This window comes from Monodelphis domestica, chromosome 7 (assembly GCF_027887165.1).
Source record: "Monodelphis domestica isolate mMonDom1 chromosome 7, mMonDom1.pri, whole genome shotgun sequence".
NCBI classification, from domain to species: Eukaryota; Metazoa; Chordata; class Mammalia; order Didelphimorphia; family Didelphidae; genus Monodelphis; species Monodelphis domestica.
This window is the reverse complement of record NC_077233.1, coordinates 239,333,720-239,352,387: the sequence shown is the minus strand read 5'-3', so window position 1 is coordinate 239,352,387 and position 18,668 is coordinate 239,333,720. Positions and strand designations below refer to the sequence as shown.

At 36.4% G+C, this 18,668-nt stretch overlaps 1 long non-coding RNA gene across 1 annotated transcript in view; it reads left to right on the top strand.

The window, feature by feature from the left end:
• Positions 1–14,908, top strand: part of LOC103106320 (uncharacterized) — a 40,167-nt gene extending 25,259 nt beyond the window's left edge. The window contains exons 3-5 of the long non-coding RNA XR_469821.2: positions 11,966–12,027; positions 12,418–12,481; positions 14,293–14,908. This is a non-coding gene — a long non-coding RNA (uncharacterized LOC103106320). The remainder of the gene's footprint in view (positions 1–11,965; positions 12,028–12,417; positions 12,482–14,292) is intronic.
• The last annotated feature ends 3,760 nt before the right edge of the window (positions 14,909–18,668 follow it).

The window sequence follows — 18,668 nt, the reverse complement described above, 5'->3', positions numbered from 1 at the left end:
GACTAAAGGGTCTAGGTATTTTTCTCAGCAGTGCTTTTTAAATAACTCAATCTATCATAAAGCCATTTCAAGGAAAACAGTGTAAAGGCTATGTCAATAGTAGTAATTTCTAAATATATGTTTTTAAGACCACCATTGAGGGTATGTATGCTTGGAAAAGGAGGGGAGTTGATCATCTATTTAGAGGAACAACAGAGAAACAAATAAAGTATATCATGGTACCAACATAAATATGCCAATGATTAAATGAATCCTCCAGACAGGGAAGGGCAATCCTTACTGGGCTCTGGGGCTCCCATGGTTATCGCTATAGAGCTGAGATGGACCTTAGAGGCTATTTGGCACCCTCCTCCCTTTAAGGGAGGAAACAGAAACTCATAGATGTTAAGTGATTTGGCCAAGGACACTGATAGTAAGTGAAAGATGCAGGATTCACATTAAATCCCTTGTCTCCCAGTTGAATGGGGATGTATAATGTTCCGTTCATTAAATCTCAATGTCTCTCTACTGGCAGAAGAGCTTAGAAAAGATGTAATATAAAGGTTAGGCTGAATCTTTACCAGAAGGACCATGGCATTCTGTGATCCAAGGAACTAAGACAACAGTAGAATGGGTGCCAGAGTTCAAAACTTGAGAAATCTGCCAAAAATGAGGGATTGCAGAAAAGGGAACATTCCAGTTGCTTCCTGGAACCTTTTTAGATTTCCAGCGATGTCCTTGGACAGATATGTACGTCCTGCATGGTTCTAAGTGAGGACGGCTGCTTATTGGGACTCGGCCATTCATGTGAAACAATTCCTTTGTTTGGAAGAAGATCAATGACATTAGCCTTGACTTACTCATGAGTTGGATTTATGTGAGGTAGAACCACCCAAAGTCATCAACCTCGCTCTCTCTTCCAGAGTCATCGAAGTCCAGTGGCAGGACAAAAATTATGTGCAATGGCCAGTTGCTACTAATAAAGCTATCCAAAGGCTTCCAGTATGCTGAGTGGGTATTCTAGGAAAAATTTATAGGATATGTATAATTTTCACACAACATAAGATATTAAAGGAGAGTGTATTCACATTGATGAAATCACAGATTCACTTAAATATTTTTTTAAATGCTAGCTATAGAACAGAGTTAATCCTTCACAAAGGCAGAGTAGGCAGTTGTGTGTCTCATAATAAAATTATTAAAATATGGAGAATACTACCAACTAATATAAAAATTGTACTTATGCCAAGTAGTGGTGGTAAATCAATCACATATTTTCTGTAAGGTACTTGCTTTGCCTAGAATTCAAATGGGATTGTCAGAATAAGATCTCTCTCTCTACAGATTTATGACTCTAAATTCATATATTTTCTGTATCTTATCAAATAAACAATAATTATTATAATGTTTACATATCAATATGAATTTTGCAAAGAAGTTTACAAATATTATTTCATACTCAGAATAACTGAGATACCATTATTTTTGTTGTTCAGTTGTGTCCTATTTTTCTTTCTTTCTTTTTTTTTTTAAACCCTTACCTTCCATCTTGGAGTCAATACTGTGTATTGGCTCCAAGGCAGAAGAGTGGTAAGGGCTAGGCAATGGGGGTCAAGTGACTTGCCCAGGGTCACACAGCTGGGAAGTATCTGAGGTCAGATTTGAACCTAGGACCTCCCATCTCTAGGTCTGGTTCTCAATCCAGTGAGCTACCCAGCTGCCCCCTGTGTCCTATTTTTCATGACCTCATTTGGGGTTTTCATGGCAAAGACACTGGAGTGGTTTACCATTTCCCTCTCCAGTTTATTTACAGATGAGGAAACTGAAGCCAACAGAGTTAAATGACTTGCCCAGGGTCACACAACTAGTAAATGTCTAAGGCTAGATTTGAACTCAGGAAGATGAGTATTGTTGACTCCAAGTCCAGCACTTTTCCCACTGTGTCACTTAGATGCCCTGTCCTTCACTAGCACCTTTCCTATAATGATAACATAGTTAAAGGAAAAAGTATTTTTAAATGTATGGAAATAGAATCACAAAAGAGACTAGTTAAATTGAATGTGGATATTAAAACAGAGTTCATAGACTCCTTACTCAGACTTCTCAGCTTGATATTTAGAGACCTCAACCTGACTACAGCTTATCTTTTTAAGTTTCAAATCATATTCTTCTCAGCTAAGTGACACAGTGGATACAGCATTGTGTCTGGAGTCAGAAAAGCTTGATTTAAAATGTGGCTTCAGTCACTTACTAGCCATTAGACCCCATGTAAGTTACTTAACTGCCACCTACTTCAGTTTTTTTTTAATCTGTAAAATGGGAATAATGTTAGCAGGGGATAGAGTACTGGACTTGGAGTCAGAATGATTTATCTTTCTGAATTCAAATTTGGCCTTAGACACTTATTTGTTATGTGACTCTAGGCAAGTCACTTAACTGTTGCCTCAGTTTCCTCATCTGTAAAGTGAGCTGGTGAAGGAAATAGCATAACGTTCTAGTATTTTTGCCAAGAAAAATTCAAATGGGGTCAGGAAGAGTCATATACAACTGAAAACCACCAAACAACAACATAGGAGGATGCAAAACTAAGTAAGACTCAATTTCTTTCCTTCACTAAGTTTACAGTTTTATAGGACAGCTACACATTAGAGTGAAAGCCCCATTGGGAAAAAATAAAAAGCTGTGGATAGTCAAAGGAAAGCAACATCAGTGAAAACTTTGGGGAGTGGCTATCATTTGAATAGGGCCTTGTAGGATGATTTAGGATTTCAAATGACAGAGGTGGGAAATATGGACCTTTTTTCTCTAACAAAAGCATAAGAATAAGAATAAGACTTATACAGGCAAGAATGATTCATGAGAAAGAACACTATCCACATCCAGAGGAAGAACTGTGGGAGTAGAAACACAGAAGAAAAATAACTGCTTGATCACATGGTTGATGGGGATATGATTGGGGATGTAGACTCTAAATGATCATGCCTAGTGCAAATATCAACAACATGGAAATAGGCTCTGATCAAGGACACATGTAAAACCCAGTGGAATTGTGTGTCAACTACAGAAGGGGATTGGGGGAGGGGAGGGAAAGAACATGAATCTTGTAACCAAGGAAAAATATTCTAAATTAAATAAAATTTTCCAAAAAGAATGAGTTAGTCCAGTTTGACTAGAGAGAAAAATACTGTTCCCTTTTATTCACCAAACCTTCCAGAGACTCTGGACTTCTTGGTTTTTCTTTTCTACAATCTGCTATTGCACATCTCCCACAACCTGTCCCTTTATGCCTGGAATGCTTTCGCTCTTTCCCTCCATGCTTTATGTTCCCACTCTTTGTGACCCCATTTAGGATTTTCTTGGCTCAGATACTGGAATGGTTTGCCATTTTTTTCTCCAGCTAATTTTATAGATGAAGAAACTGAGGGGCACATAGCTAGTAAGTGTCTGAGGACAGATTTGAACTAAGCAGGGTGAGTCTTCCCAATTCCAGGCCTGGCATTCTATCCACTGAACCACTAGTTGACCTTTGGAATTCTTAAATTCATTAAATGTTCAATTTTCATGGTACTTCCTATAAAAGATCTTTCCTGATCTTGGTCATTAGGGTTGTAATATTCTCTATGTGCTATATTACCACATCAGTGAAATTGTTTGTTCCCTGTAAAATATAACCCCCCTCAAAAGTAGACTATTTCCCTATTTTTGTCTTAATATCCTCAGTACCTCGTCTAGTGTCTATCAAAGAGCTGTAGGTTCTTATTAAATGCTGGTTGACTTGAACTGAATTCAATAAGACCATGTTGGCAAACCTATGGCACTATGTGCCAGAGGGGCTGCTCCCATTGTACCTGAGGACATTTCTCCCATTACCTGTCCCTCTGCCCAGCAGCCCAATGAGAGTGCTACCTCCCTCCCCTGTATGGGGTAAGGGGGGTGGCTCACATGTGATATGAAGGTGCAATTTGGATACTTGGTCTCTAAAACATTCACCATCACTGATAAAGGGGAATAATAGAAGCAGCTAGGTGGTACAGTAGATAGAGCACCAGGCCTGGAGTCAGGAAGACTCACCTTCATGAGTTCAAATCTGGCCTCAGACACTTTCTAACTGTGTAACTCTGGACAAGTCACTTAACCCTGTTTGCCCCAGTTTCCTCATCTGTACAATGAGTCGGAGAAGGAAATAGCAAACTACTCCAGTATCTTTGCCAAGAAAACCCCAAATTAGGGTCAGAAAATGTCTGATGTGACTGAAAAAATTTTATAATGATAACAATAATAGAGTATGAAGATTGAATGGTAAATTGAGGCCAGACTGTGGAGACTTAAAAAAATTATTTAAGTATTTTTCCATGGTTACATGATTCATTATTCTTTTCCTCCCCACTTCCCTTCCCCGCTCCCAGAGCCAACATGCAATTCCACTGGGTTATACATTTATTATCACTCAATACCTATTTCTATATTAATCAATTTTGTGACAATCTTTTAAAAAACCAAAACCCCAGATCTAATACCCATATAAACAAGTGAAAAATCAAATGTTTTCCTTCTGTGTTTCTACTCCCACAGTTCTTTCTCTTGATGAGGATAGCATTCCTTCTCATAAGTTCTTCAGGATTGTCCTGGATCATTGCATTGGATCAGTAGCAAAGTCAATCACGTATGATGGTCCCACAATGTTTCAGTCTCTGTGTACAATGTTCTCCTGGTTCTGCTCAATGTTCTTCACATCAGTTCGTAGAAGTCTTTCTAGCTTGTATGGAAATCAAGTAGTTTACCATTCCTTATAGTACAATAATATTTCATCACCATCATTTACCACAATTTGTTCAGCCCTTTCCCAATCAAGGGACACCCCTCATTTTCCAATTTTTGTGGAGACTCTTGAATTTAAGACCAGTGAGTTTTATCTTTATGCAGTAGGCAATGAAAATTGATGTGGCCAAGGCTAACAGGAGTCTCATCCAAAGAATTGATTGACAGCTCAAACTGACTCCATTGAGAGGAAGCAAGCTTTATTACAGGAGAATATAGTATAATGTAGCTATAGATAGTGAGCTAGTTATTATATTAAGTAAGCAAGGTAGGTAAATAAGATAAGCAAAGGTAAGCAAAGGGGATAGGGGTTGTCAGGAATACTTTTTATCTTGATTAGTTACTAAGGAAGAAATCATTTATCTGGGCAATTGTTGCCCTGTCATTTCTAAGAAACTGATCTCTTTTTACCCATAGTCCACTCTGGTCTGCATGGCTTTACCCATGATTCATTCTGTTTGCTCACTGGGGGAAAGCAAATCACAATAGTATTTTAATCCCTCAGGGTAACTTCGGGTCAAGTTTTGCTATTTTCTGTGAAGATTCTAAAGAAAGCAGTGATTGTGGAAAATGAGCATTGTTGAAATCTCATCCTGCATGACTGGGAATCTGAACTACCTGCCCTTCCTGTCCCACCAAGGACCTGGGTTGTATCTAAAAACCTAAGCGAGGAGTTTTCTCATAATTGTGAATCTAAGCAATTATCTGAAAGGTGGCTCCATACCAATCAACCAGTTCTTGTTTTTATGTTCTTTTGAGTGTTTACAGCTTCTTGGCAGGATTTGTGGGACATCTCAGCTCATGTGATGCTATCTGAGAAATGAAATAATTTTATTAGAACCACACATTAAAGTGAATCTGGTGGCATTATGTAGGATGGAGTTGAGAAGGGGGAGATTGGAGGATTGGAGGCGCTGAGACTGGTGAAGAGGCTATTTTTTAAAGTTCAAGCATGAGGTAATCAGAGACTGAACTTGGGTCATGGGAATGGAAAGAAAAGGACACAGATGCAAGAGATATCGGGAAGTAAGAAACAACAGGACTTGGCAACACCCACATTTAGGGCCAAGGGAGAAAGAGGCACCAAAGATAACTCCAGGACTTGAAGACTAGGTTTCTCAGAGAATGGGGGAGCTATTTACAGGTATAAAATAAGGATATGATTTTTCCTTATCTCATGGACTCAGAAGCACCTAGAAAGTAGAGAAGTTGACTGATAATACATTCCAATTTTGAAAACTGAGAATTCTCTTTCTCACCTTACGCAGGGAGGGTGAGAAAGTCTGACTATGGGCTCAAGAAGACATTGAATGATTGCCCACATCCATGTATACCTCTAGTAGTGGCAAAACAAATAATGGCATGTTTTGTCACTTCTTCCTCTCCTACCTCAAATCCCAACCCAGTCCATTCCATGTACCCTATTTATTAAAATACCTCTTTTTTTATGAACTTTAATTGTACCTATCACCTTTCATGCGCTTTCCGACTCAACCTTGAAATCTATTTTTTTTCTGTGTAATATTTCACAAACCTATTAGATTCTAAACTTTTTGAAGGCAAGGATTGTTTATTGCTTGTCTTTGAAGTTTCATTACTTATAGCATTTTTCTTTTAGTTGGTCTTCAGTAAATATTTTTTGAACTGAATTCTCGAACATATTATTGAGTTCTCTGAGTGGATATAACTCCTAAAAGAGCCAAGGATGCCACTACTGTTATTTCACTGTCACAAATGACCTTCAAGTCAGGAGAGGGACATTTTGATATTCCTATTTTAAAGACTAGGAAACATAATTACGTTAAGTAACTTACACAAAATTACGCAGGTCAACAAATCCTCACTTTAGGCAAAAGTTCTTTGGTTAGATCCCAACACCTTTTCAGCAATTCTACATTACTATTGATCAAAAACAAATGGCACTATTAATATTTGCCACTGAATTTTTGAATAGTGCATTTACTATTCTCTAGTCTTGGAGTTTCCTTCTTCTTTATCTCTGCTTTTTAAAATCCCTGAATTTTTAAAAAAGATTCATATCAAATACCACCTTTGCTAGTAATGCCTGCTGTAAGGCTACCTTCCATCTACTCTGTATATATACTGTATTTACTCACTTATGGAGGCATTGTCTTCCCATTAGTCTATAAGCTCCTTAAGGGCAGGGACTATCTGTATTTTTTCATATAAAGTCTGTGAATTTGATTTTTAATTTTAATTTTGATCTTTATCTTATTTCAATAACAAATTTACATATGCATTTTCCAAAGTTACATGATTCATGTTCTCTCACATCCCTCTTGCATCCTCCCCTCCTGGAGTTGACAAACAAGTCCACTGAGTTATATGTGAATTATCACTCGATACTTACTTCCATATTATTCATTTTTGTAAGAGAGTAATCTTTTAAAACCAAAACCCCAAATCATATACCCAAATAAACAAGTAGTAGATCAATGTTTTTCTTCTGCATTTCTACTCCAACAGTTCTTTTTCTGGAGGTGGATAGTATTCTTTTTCATAAGTTTCTCAGAATTGTCCTGGATCATGTACTGCTGTTAGTAGCAAAGTCTATTACATTTGATTGTTCCACAATATTTCAGTTAGTGTATAATGTTCTCCCAGTTCTGCTTATTTGTGAATTTTATTTTCAAAATATTTTGATAGTTATATTTCAGTACAATTGGTCTTTGCAATCCTTTGTGTTTTATGTATGTAAAATTATTTTGAAAAGGATTTCAAAGTTTTCACTTCACAAAACCTGCCAAAAGGGTCAATGACACAAAAAGGTTAAGAATTTCTAGATTAGTTAATTATTGGAGGTATGGAGGATATAAATTACTTAATCAGAGTCTTAATAGGCAGCATATGTCAGAGGAAGAAATTGAATCCAAAACTTTGTCTCAAGAGCAGCTCTTTATTTTCTCTGCCATGTAATTTCTCATATAAATAACATCTCAAGTTTTGCAAAATACTTTCCTTGTGATAATTGTGGGCAATAGATAGTGAATTAGCCTCTATTTTACAAATGAGGAAACAATTCTTGAGAATTTAAATATCTTATATAATGGAACATATATAGAAAAGAGAAAGAGCTCTAGAAGCTCTAGAAGTTATCTAGTTCAATTCTCTTTTTTTCCAGGTGAAGAAATTGAAATTTCTGACCCAAGGTCATAGAGATAGTGAGTCATTCTTTATACTATACCATACTGGGTTCCAACACCATCATTTGCCTTTCTTTATCCTGTGTTGATGATTTTGGATTTGGACTTAATCAATCACACTTACTTATGTCCTCTTATTAAAGCAAAAGCCTGACTGAATCATTGTTGAAGGAAAAAAGGTGTTGAGTGTCTAGGACTCTATGGGAGAAGTGTTCCATCTCAAGAAGCAACACTGATCTGATAGAGGATTTTTGGAAAAGACTACTAAAATAGACAAATAATTAGCTAATTTTATTCCCTTCAAATAATGGAAAACCAAACTGTCAATATATAGAAAACAAAAAAGCAGAAATTAAATGGATGAAGAACTAATAAAAGAAATAGAAACTGTTTTGCCCAATTACATTATTCCAAACTTGATAACTTGGAAATAGAAGAATAGTCACAAAATTATAAAATATCAAGATTGATAGAACAAGAAATAGAGGGATCTATTAACCCAATTTCAGACAAGAAATTGAATGAATCATGAATGAACTCCTAAGGGAAGCAAAATAGGTTTAAATGGATTTACAAATGAATTCTGTCAAACATCCAAAGAATAATTAATTCCAATGTCTTTTAGTTATTTTGGAAAATATAGAAAGAAGATATCCTACCAAGTTTCTTTTATAAAATAAATATAGTTCTGATACTAAATTGGGGAGAGATAAAGCAGGAAAAAAGACAAATACCCCTAATTATTATTGATTCAAAATATTGAATAGATAATAGGGAAAAGCCTAAAATATATTAACATACCTTGAAGATATTACAGATTGGTTCCATAACACCATAGTATATTAAATGTCACATTGAAGCAAGTCACCTGAATTTTTTAGTTTTCCAGTGTATATAAAAGTTATGTTTACACCACACTGTAGTATTTTAAATGTGCAATAGTATTATTTCTAAAAATCTATACACCTTAATTAAATACTTTATTATTAAAAGTTGCTAACCATCATCTGAACTTTGAGCTAATTATACTCTATTTGCTGGTAGAGTGTCTTTCTTTAATGGTAATGGCTGCTGACTGATCAGGGTAGTGGTTGCTGAGGGTTGGGGTGGCTGTGACAGTTTCTCAAAATAAGACAATAATGAGGTTCTCCACATCAACTGGACACTTTCACTTGGACACTTAGAGGCCATTATAGGGTTATTAATTGGTCTAATTTCAATAGTGTTTTGACTCTGGGCCAGGTGAGAGGGAGAGACTGAAAAATAGTTGGTGGATCAGTAAGAATACACACAACATTTAACTATTAAATTTGTAGTCTTAATATAGACACAGTTTGTGGTACCCCAAAATAATAACAATGGTAATATTAAAATATCAATGATCTCAGGCCATCATGGCAAATATATCAATAATGATCATGAAAACAAGTGATATTGCAAGAATTGTCAAAATATCACATGGAGTCATGATGTGAACTTAAGCTGTTAGAAAAATGGTGCTGATCGACTTGCTTGACTCAAGATTGCCATAAACCTTCAATTTGAAAAAAAGCATAGTATCTACAGAGTACAATAAGGCAAAGTACAAATAAAACAAGGTATGCCTGTATTCAAAAGATTATACATTATGATTTAGAGATAAACAGACACCTTTGAGACATAAGCCTCACAAGAATTCCTAAAAGAATTGAAAAAAGGGTTTAAAAAGAGCAAAAGAAGATTTAAAAGATAAAACAAGAGCAATAGAGGAAAAATTGAGAAAAGAATGAGAATTATGAAAGAAAAAATATGAAGAGAGAACTAACAGTTTGGTAAACTATTGGTAAACTTGGTAGGCCACAAAAAGAAGCATAAAAAGGAAAATAATTCCTTAAAACCAAAATTGGCCAAATGGTAAAAAAGATATACAAGACTTTACTGAAGAAGAGAACTGGCAAATTAGAATTGGACAAGTGGAAGCTAATAACTCCCAAAGACATCAAGAAATAAGTTTCCTCCTTTATATGCAAGTGATTCACCCATTCTGAGTTTATCTTGAGATATTGATCCAAACCTAATCTCTCCCACAATGTCTTCCAATTTTCCCAGCAGTTTTTTTTTTTATCAAATAGTGGGTTTTGGTCTTAAAAACTGGAATCTTTGGGTTTATCATAGACTGTCTTGCTGAGGTCATTTACCCCAAATCTATTCCACTGATCCTCCTTTCTGTCTCTTAGCCAGTACCAAATTGTTTTGATGGCCACTACTTTATAGTATAGTTTGAGATCTGGGACTACAAGTCCTCCTTCCTTCGCATTTTTTTTCCATGATTTCCCTGGATAACCTTGATCTTTTGTTCTTCCAAATGAACTTAGTTATGGTTTTTTTCTAATTCAGTAAAAAGGTTTTTTTGGTAGTTCAATGGGTATGGCACTAAATAAATTAATTAATTGGGGTAGGATTGTCATATTTATTATGTTAGCTTGTCCTACCCATGAGCAATCAATGTTTTTCCAATTGTTTAGATCTAGTTTTAATTGTGTGGAGAATGTTTTGTAGTTGTGTTCATATAGTTCCTGTGTTTGTCTGGGCAGAGAGATTCCTGAATATTTTATATTGTCTAGGGTGATTTTAAATGGAATTTCTCTTTCTAATTCTTGCTACTGAGATGTCTTGGAGATATATAGAAATGCTAATGACTTATGCGGGTTTATTTTGTATCCTGCAACTTTGCTAAAGTTATTGATTATTTCGATTAGCTTTTTGGTTGTATCTCTAGGATTCTTTAAGTAGACCATCATGTCATCCGCAAAGAGCAATAACTTGGTCTTCTTCTTGCCTATTTTAATGCCTTCAATTTCTTTTTCTTCTCTAATTGCTACTGCTAGTGTTTCTAGTACAATGTTGAATAATAAAGTTGATAAGGGGCATCCTTGTTTCACTCCTGATCTTATTGGGAAGGCTCCTATTTTATCCCCATTGCAGATGATGTTTGCTGATGGTTTTAGATATATACTATTTATTATTTTTAGGAAAGGCCCTTCTATTCCTATGCTTTCTAGTGTTTTCAATAGGAATGGGTATTGTATTTTGTCAAAGTAATGTGATTTTTGTCAGTTTCCTTGTTAATATGATCAATTACATGTATGGTTTTCCTAATTTTTTTTCTAAACCCTTACCTTCCGTCTTGGAGTCAATACTGTGTATTGGCTCCAAGGCAGAAGAGTGGTAAGAGATAGGCAATGGGGGTCAAGTGACTTGCCCAGGGTCACACAGCTGGGAAGTGTCTGAGGCCAGATTTGAACCTAGGACCTCCCGTCTCTAGGCCTGGCTCTCAATCCACTGAGCCACCCAGCTGCCCCCTGGTTTTCCTAATATTGAACCATCCTTGCATTCCTAGTATGAATCCTACCTGGTCATAGTGAATAGCCCTCGTGATGACTTGCTGGAGTCTTTTTGCTAGAATCCTATTTAAGATTTTTGCATCTATATTCATTAAGGAGATTGGTCTATAGTTGTCTTTCTCTGCTTTTGACCTGCCTGGCTTTGGAATCAGAACCATATTTGTGTAGTAAAAGGAATTTGGTAGAATAGGTTGCATTTGATATTTCTGCTTTCCTGTATTTTTTTTTGCCATGTTTTTATGACCTAGTACATGGTCAATCTTTGTGAATGTACCTTGTGCTGCTGAAAAGAAGATGTTTTCCTTTTTGTTTCTATTTATTTTTCTCCATATATCTATTAACTCTAATTTTCCTAAGATTTCATTGACATATATTACCTCTTTCTTATTTATTTATTTTATTTTATTTGTCTAAATTTGATAGTATACACTAGTATAGTTTTACTATCTATTTCCTCCTTCATTTCCACTAGTTTCTCCTTTAGAAATTTGGATGCTATACCATTTGGTGTATATATGCTGATTACTGATATTTCCCCATTGTCTATACTCCTTTTTATCAGGATGTATTTATCTTCCCTATCCCTTATAATCAGATCTATTTTTACTTTGGTTTTGTCAGATATCATGATTGCAACTCCTGCCTTCTTTCTATCAAAAACCTCAACCTTTAATTCCAACCCTGTGAGTATCTACCTGCCTCAGGTGTATTTCTTGTAGACAACATATGGTAAGATTTTGGATTCTAATCCACTCTATTTGTTTTTGTTTTATGGGTGAGTTCATCCCATTCACATTCAAAGTTATGATTATCACTTGTGTATTTTCTAGCATTTTGATATCCTCTCCTGGTTCTGTCCATTCTTCTTTTGCTATATCCTTTTAAACCAGTGGTTTACTTTTAATCATTCTCCCTAATCCCCTCCCTTAATATGCTTCCCTTTATTGCCCCTCCATTTTTGTTCCCTTCTTGTTTTTTTAGTGTCTGTTAAGTTTCCTCCCCCTCTCTTTCCCTCTCTTTTTGTACTTCCTCCCCGCTACCCCCTTAATTTTCCCTTTTCACTTACCCTGTAGGATAAGATAGAATTCAAGACCCCAATGGATCTGGACGCTCTTGCCTCTCAGAATTGATTTCACTGTGAGTAAGGTTTAAGTATTACCTATTAGCACTCTCTTCCTCTCCTTCTTATAAGAATATTCTTCCCCTCCCCTTCCCATGTGTTTCTTTGTGTGATAAAGATTATTCTATTTATTTTATTTCTTCAAGTATCTCTTGGTGCCATCTTTGATTCCCCCCACCCTTTTTCTGTTTTTTTTTGCATATCATCTTATAGCCCTTAATGTCCAAATCTCTTCCTGTAAATGATTCTTCTAATTACTATAATAATGAATACAATTTTTGAGGTACAAATAACATTTCCCCCATATATTAAATTAAAAAAAAATTTCCTCCCTTTCCCTCTCTTTGTTATTTACTTTTTTGTGTTTCTCTTGATCTTTGTGGTTGGGTATTAAACTTTCCACTTAGTTCTGGTCTTTTATTTACAAATACTTGGAAATCTATTTTGTTGAATGCCCATACTTTCCCCTAGAAGTATATAGTCAGTTTTGATGGATAAGTGATCCTTGTTTGAAGACTCAATTCTCTTGCCTTTCTGAATATCATGCTCCAGGACTTGAGGTCCTTTAGTGTGGAAGCTGGCAGGTCTTGTGTGATCCTGATTGGTGCTCCTTGGTATCTGAATTGTCTCTTTTTGGCTTCTTATAGAATTTTCTCCTTAGCTTGAAAGCTCTTGAATTTGGCAATTACATTCCTGGGAGTTGTCTTTTGAGGATTTAGTGTAGAGGATGTTCTATGAACTCTTTCAATGTCTTTTTTGCCCCCTTGTTCAAGAACATCAGGACAGTTTTCTTGGATGATTTCTTGTAGTATGATGTCAAGATTTCTGTTTATTTCTGGCTTTTCAGTTAGACCAATGATTCTCAAATTGTCTCATCGTGATCTGTTTTCCTGATCTGTCATCTAGTCAGTGAGATATTTTATGTTTTCTTCTATTTTTTCAGTCTTTTGACTTTGCTTTATTAATTCTTGCTGTTTTGCAAGTTTTCCTTTTCAGTTTGGTCTGTCCTGCTTTTTGTGGCTTCTAGCTGTTTCTCCAATTGGGAGTTCTTGTCCTTTAAACTGTTATTTTCTCTTTGAACTATTTCCCACTTTTCTTTCCAGAAGACTTCCATCTTTTTGATAAGATCCAATTTAAATTCTTCAATAGCATGTGGACAATTTCCATTTTTTGGGAAGGTTTTGGCTTTGTTTGAATTTTCTCCTCTATTTCCTCTGTAGCCTGGGATTTTTCCTCCATAAAACTTTTTTCTGGGTCAATGCCTTCTTTTTGTTTTTGTTTTTGTTTTTTGGTGGAGGGAGGTTATAACTCCTGGACACAATATGCCATCACTGTGTAGGTTTTTCCTTCCCCTTTTTAGTCAGAAATCTGAATGAGATGGGCAGGTTCTCTGTGTATGGAGTTAAGGAGCAAGGATTTTGCCTGAGGCAAGCTTGCAAATCTCTGCAGACTCCGCTGTTCGCTGCCCTTCTCTGAGCTACCTTCCTGAGAGCACACACGGTCTGTGCTCCCCAGCCTGCTGGGGTTTCAGATGTATCTGCTCTTAGGGGTAGGTCTTTGGTGTTCTTAGTCAGCTCCCAAGACCTAGAGCTGCCCCTTGCTCACTCCAGAGGTGCCCCTTGCTCACTCGCTGATTTTGTCTTGAACTGGCTCTGACTCTGGCTCTGTAGGTGGGGTGGGGGAGGGTAGATCAACTCACGCTTGGGTGGGAGCTTTTTCGTCCTCTTATAGTGTGGAAATGCCCAAATTCCACATACCTTCAATGATGCGTCCTACTGTAGAGTCCCTTCGTTCTTATGAATTTGGTTTTTTTGGTCTTTTGAGGTAGTCTATATCAGTGGCTGCTGAGGAGAGGAAGAGTCCTGCTTCTAGATTGCCACCATGCTTACCCAGAAGTCCTGTGTATATCCTTTGATCCAACAACGCCACTATTTGTCAAGCATCCCAAAGAGATCAACAGAAAAAAGATCTATATGAACAAGAATACTTATTATAGCTCTCTTTTTGTAGCAAATCATTAGAAAAAAGATAATAAGTGCTTTCCAAATGGGGAATTAGTGAATAAATTGAGGTATGAAAATGTAAAGATAGAGACTGGATCTGTGATTTCATAATTATAGGTAACTCCCTCTAAAATGTAGGTCAGCACCTTCTCTGTAACTTAATCTTAAATGGATGCTTAGAGCATTAAGTAATTCAAATGATTTGCCCAGAGACACATAGCCAGTATAAATTATAGGCTGGACTTACACCCAGATCTTGTTGGTTTTAAGGACTGCATGTTATTCATTATACCACATTTTCCTTCATATGAAAATAGTGGGATTTTATTACATAATAAGAAATGAGAAACTTGATTAATTCAGAGAAATGTGGAGAGTCTTGTAAGATTTGATGCAGAAAAGTTAGTAGAGTCAGAACAATTTACATGTTTACCGTAACAATGTGAGGGCAAAACAATAAAATAATTCAGAACTCTGAGCAAATCATTAACTGATCATGGTTTAAGAGTATACCTTCTGAAAAAAAAGGTACATAGTAAATAGATGAATAAATTAAAATATTATCATACCTTGGCAGAGAGGTAATGAATTAGTGGTTATAGAACTAGATATTTATCTAATTCTTGGCCAGGGTTGACTTTTTCCCTCTAATTTTACACATTTGCTATGAGGAATGGCTTTAATTGGAGAGTAAGACGGTGTTGGTGGAATTCTGGGTAGTAATAAACATGGGGAAAAAAAGAAACAGTATGGCGTTTTTTAACTGAAATTAATTGAACAATAAATGGTTTCTATACAAGTTTAGGTAGTTGTAATGATAGTCAGTATTATGGTTTAAGTAAAACATTAATTAAAAAAATTAAAAACACTGGATTGGGAGCCACAAGACACATGCCAGATTATAGCTTTATTGTGTACATATCTGGGACTCTGAGAACCTTTATCTATAAAATGGTGATAATAACTCACTTCTATGTAATGCATTATATACTTTATGCCATTTGAATCTCACAGTAACTAGAGGAAGAAACTGAGTTTCATTAGGGTAAAATGACTTGCCAAAAGTTGCAGAGTTAATATCGATGGTGGTATTTAAACTCGGGGTCTCCTCTGGTTCGTTGCACTATCTGTTATCACACATGTCCTGTTGCTTTCCTCAAAGAGCCATCCTGAGTGGGTCCAGACATGTAAGGAAATCAGGACTTCTTTATTTCTTGATACACAGATCTACTCTTCTTTTAGAATTCTTTGGGGAACTAAGACCCTTCTGAAAAATAAATGCTAGCAGATGTCTACAACAGGGAAAATACATAAAGTTCTAGTTACAGTTATACAGAATATTTTTAAAGCATATAACATCTTTTAATAAATGTAAATTTAATTTACACTTAGTAAATGTAATATCTTTTTTAAAAAGGTACCTCTTGTCTTAGAATCAACACTAAGTAAGGGCTATGCAATTGGAGTTAAGTGACTTGGGCAGGGAAACACATCTAGGAAGTGTCTGAGGCCAGATTATAATCTAGGACCTCCTATGTCCTGACCTGGGGCTCTGTCCACTGAGTCACCTGGCTACCTGTTGTTACATCTTTTTTTTTTAAGGCAATAGGGATTAAGTGACTTGCCCAGGGTCACACAGGTAGAAAGTATCTGAGGTCAGATTTGAACCCAGGACCTCCTATCTCTGGGCCTGACTCTCAATCCACTGAGCCACCCAGGTTTCCCCTGTTACATCTTTTTGAAAGATATTCTATCTTCATTTAAGGTGTCTATGGCCATCACTAAAAAAAATTCCACTTTTACAATTGAGTCTCATACATTTAACCCAACAGGGACCCAGATTTAGGCTCTATAACTATTATACTCCCAAAGTTATTGATCTGCGTTTAAATCCTGACTCTACTATGTGACCTTGGGCAAATGAATTCACTTCTCTGGTTCTTCATCTGCTAAATGGGTGTATAGCCCATATCTCATAGAGTTTTTATGAGAATAGAAAGAAATAACAGATAAGATTTGTAACAGATTTGTAACCAATAAGGTACAATATAAATGCCAGTTCTTTTTTATTAATTCATGAATGACATCTTATTTAAATTAATAAATATTTTATATTAAAAGTACAATAGAGATAATGCAATTATTACCTCTATCACTGGGATTGTGTGAGGGTAAAGAGAAAGCTATTATGAGACACTTTGGAAATTCCAAATACAGGAACGGTTTACTTAGGTGAACAAATCCTTTATAATAAGAAGTATAAAAAGAATCCACATTTCCTTATTTTCTAACTGTTCTTCCCTGCTATGGACGCTAGCCAGTGCTTGGACTGAAGCCAGTAGCGTGTTTTCCATAGGCAAGTCCCCTAAAGCGAGGGGAAGTCTTTCTGCACTATTTGAGAAACTGACCCCAGCAGCTCCTGCTGGATTTTTAAGAATGGTTTATAGAAGCGAATCCATTCTGCAGCTTTGCATTTGACTTGGTCACATGAGGACTGAAACAGCCTCTATTTGCTAAGTAGGAAACGCTTCTAGAGCGGCTCTTTGGCCGGCTGCCTTGGGCTTTCTTGCAAGCAGTGCCCTTCCAAGGCTTCATAACTGGGTATGGCTGGAGAGATCTGTGACACTCTCTGATTCTTGTTTCTGAAACCCTTTCATCTCCAAATCAAGGGGCTTGTGTCTGAAGATCAAGAAGTCCTTAAGGAGCAAAAAGAAATCACTCTGATCACACGAGGGGGAGACACCATGAAAGCTGATGCTCCAAGAAAGTAACGGTGGACCCAGTGAAATCCCGAGTCAGCTACGGGAAGGGTCAGGGAAGGGGAAGGAGGGAAATAATATGATTCTTGTAACCAAGAAATAATGTTATAAATGGATTAAATAAATTAATTTAAAATTAAACTTAAATTTAAAAAATTAATTATTAAAATTAAATAAATTAAATTAATGAAATTTTAAAAAAATTAAAAAATGAAAATAAAAAAACAATGCAGAAATAGTCAAATTATAGAATTGAAGTCAGATAATGAAAAAATAAAGGATTCCCCCCCCCCCAAAAAAAGAAAGAAAGTAATGGCCAAGGCAATACGTGTCTGAAAATGGTTATGGAGCTCAATCCTCAGACTGCCTTATTGGAATTGTCTTTTTTTTTTTTAACCCTCACCTTCCATCTTAGAATCAATATTGTGCATTGGTTCCAAGGCAGAAAAATGGTAAGGGCTAGGCAATAGGGGTCAAGTGACTTGCCCAGGGTCATATAGCTGGGAAGTATCTGAGGCCAGATTTGAACCCAGGACCTCCCATCTCTGGGCCTGGCTCTCAATCCAGTGAGCTACCCAGCTGCCCCCTGGAGTTGTATTTTTGAGGAAAGAGTCTAAGGTGTAGTTGGAGGTCCAAAGGAAGCAGGATCTTGACTATGAGTGCATGATTTATTGGCCTGAGCCTTTCCGAAGAATCATTAACAACGATAAACATTTATAGTAGTGATCCCCTGCACACATGATGCTCAATCAATGTTGAGTTGTGTTGCATTGCAATGAATTAATTTGCCACTTTTCAGAGTGCCATGATGGATGCTGGGAATACAATAATGAAAATTGATTCCTCCCTTAGGAGGCCGGATAAGTCATAAAGACCAATAGCTAGAAGGTAATTTAGAGTATGAAATGTATTAGAAAGGTCCAAGAGAATGACTTGAGAAGTTTAAGGAAGGAGGCATCCCTTTCTAAAAAATATAATTTAATAAAAAAAAAATATATATACATAATATTTAAGACTAGATTTCACTATCCTACACAGGCTGGAAGGGCAAGGCTGATTGGCATGACAACTTTTGACCCAACCTGGCCCAAGTGGGTTCACCCATTTTCAGTCAAATTGCTGGTCCCCCACTCCCAAGAGCCTGCCATATTAGTGCCCGCTTTAGGTCAGACATACCTGTCAGCTTCTCCAGTAGTGGAGATTACACATTTATGCTATTCCGCCTGGCTTGTGGCAGAGCCTTGAGAGCTTGCATGGACTCATCAGCTACAGCCAGACACACCAAACATTGATCCCAACATAATGATGTCATTTTGGTCCTCTTTGGGTACAAAGGACAATAACCAACACTACTCCTTATAGTGGAGGGATCACTTTTCATAGAGAATATAGGATATATAATATACATATAACATATATATTATATAATAAAGGATCATAAA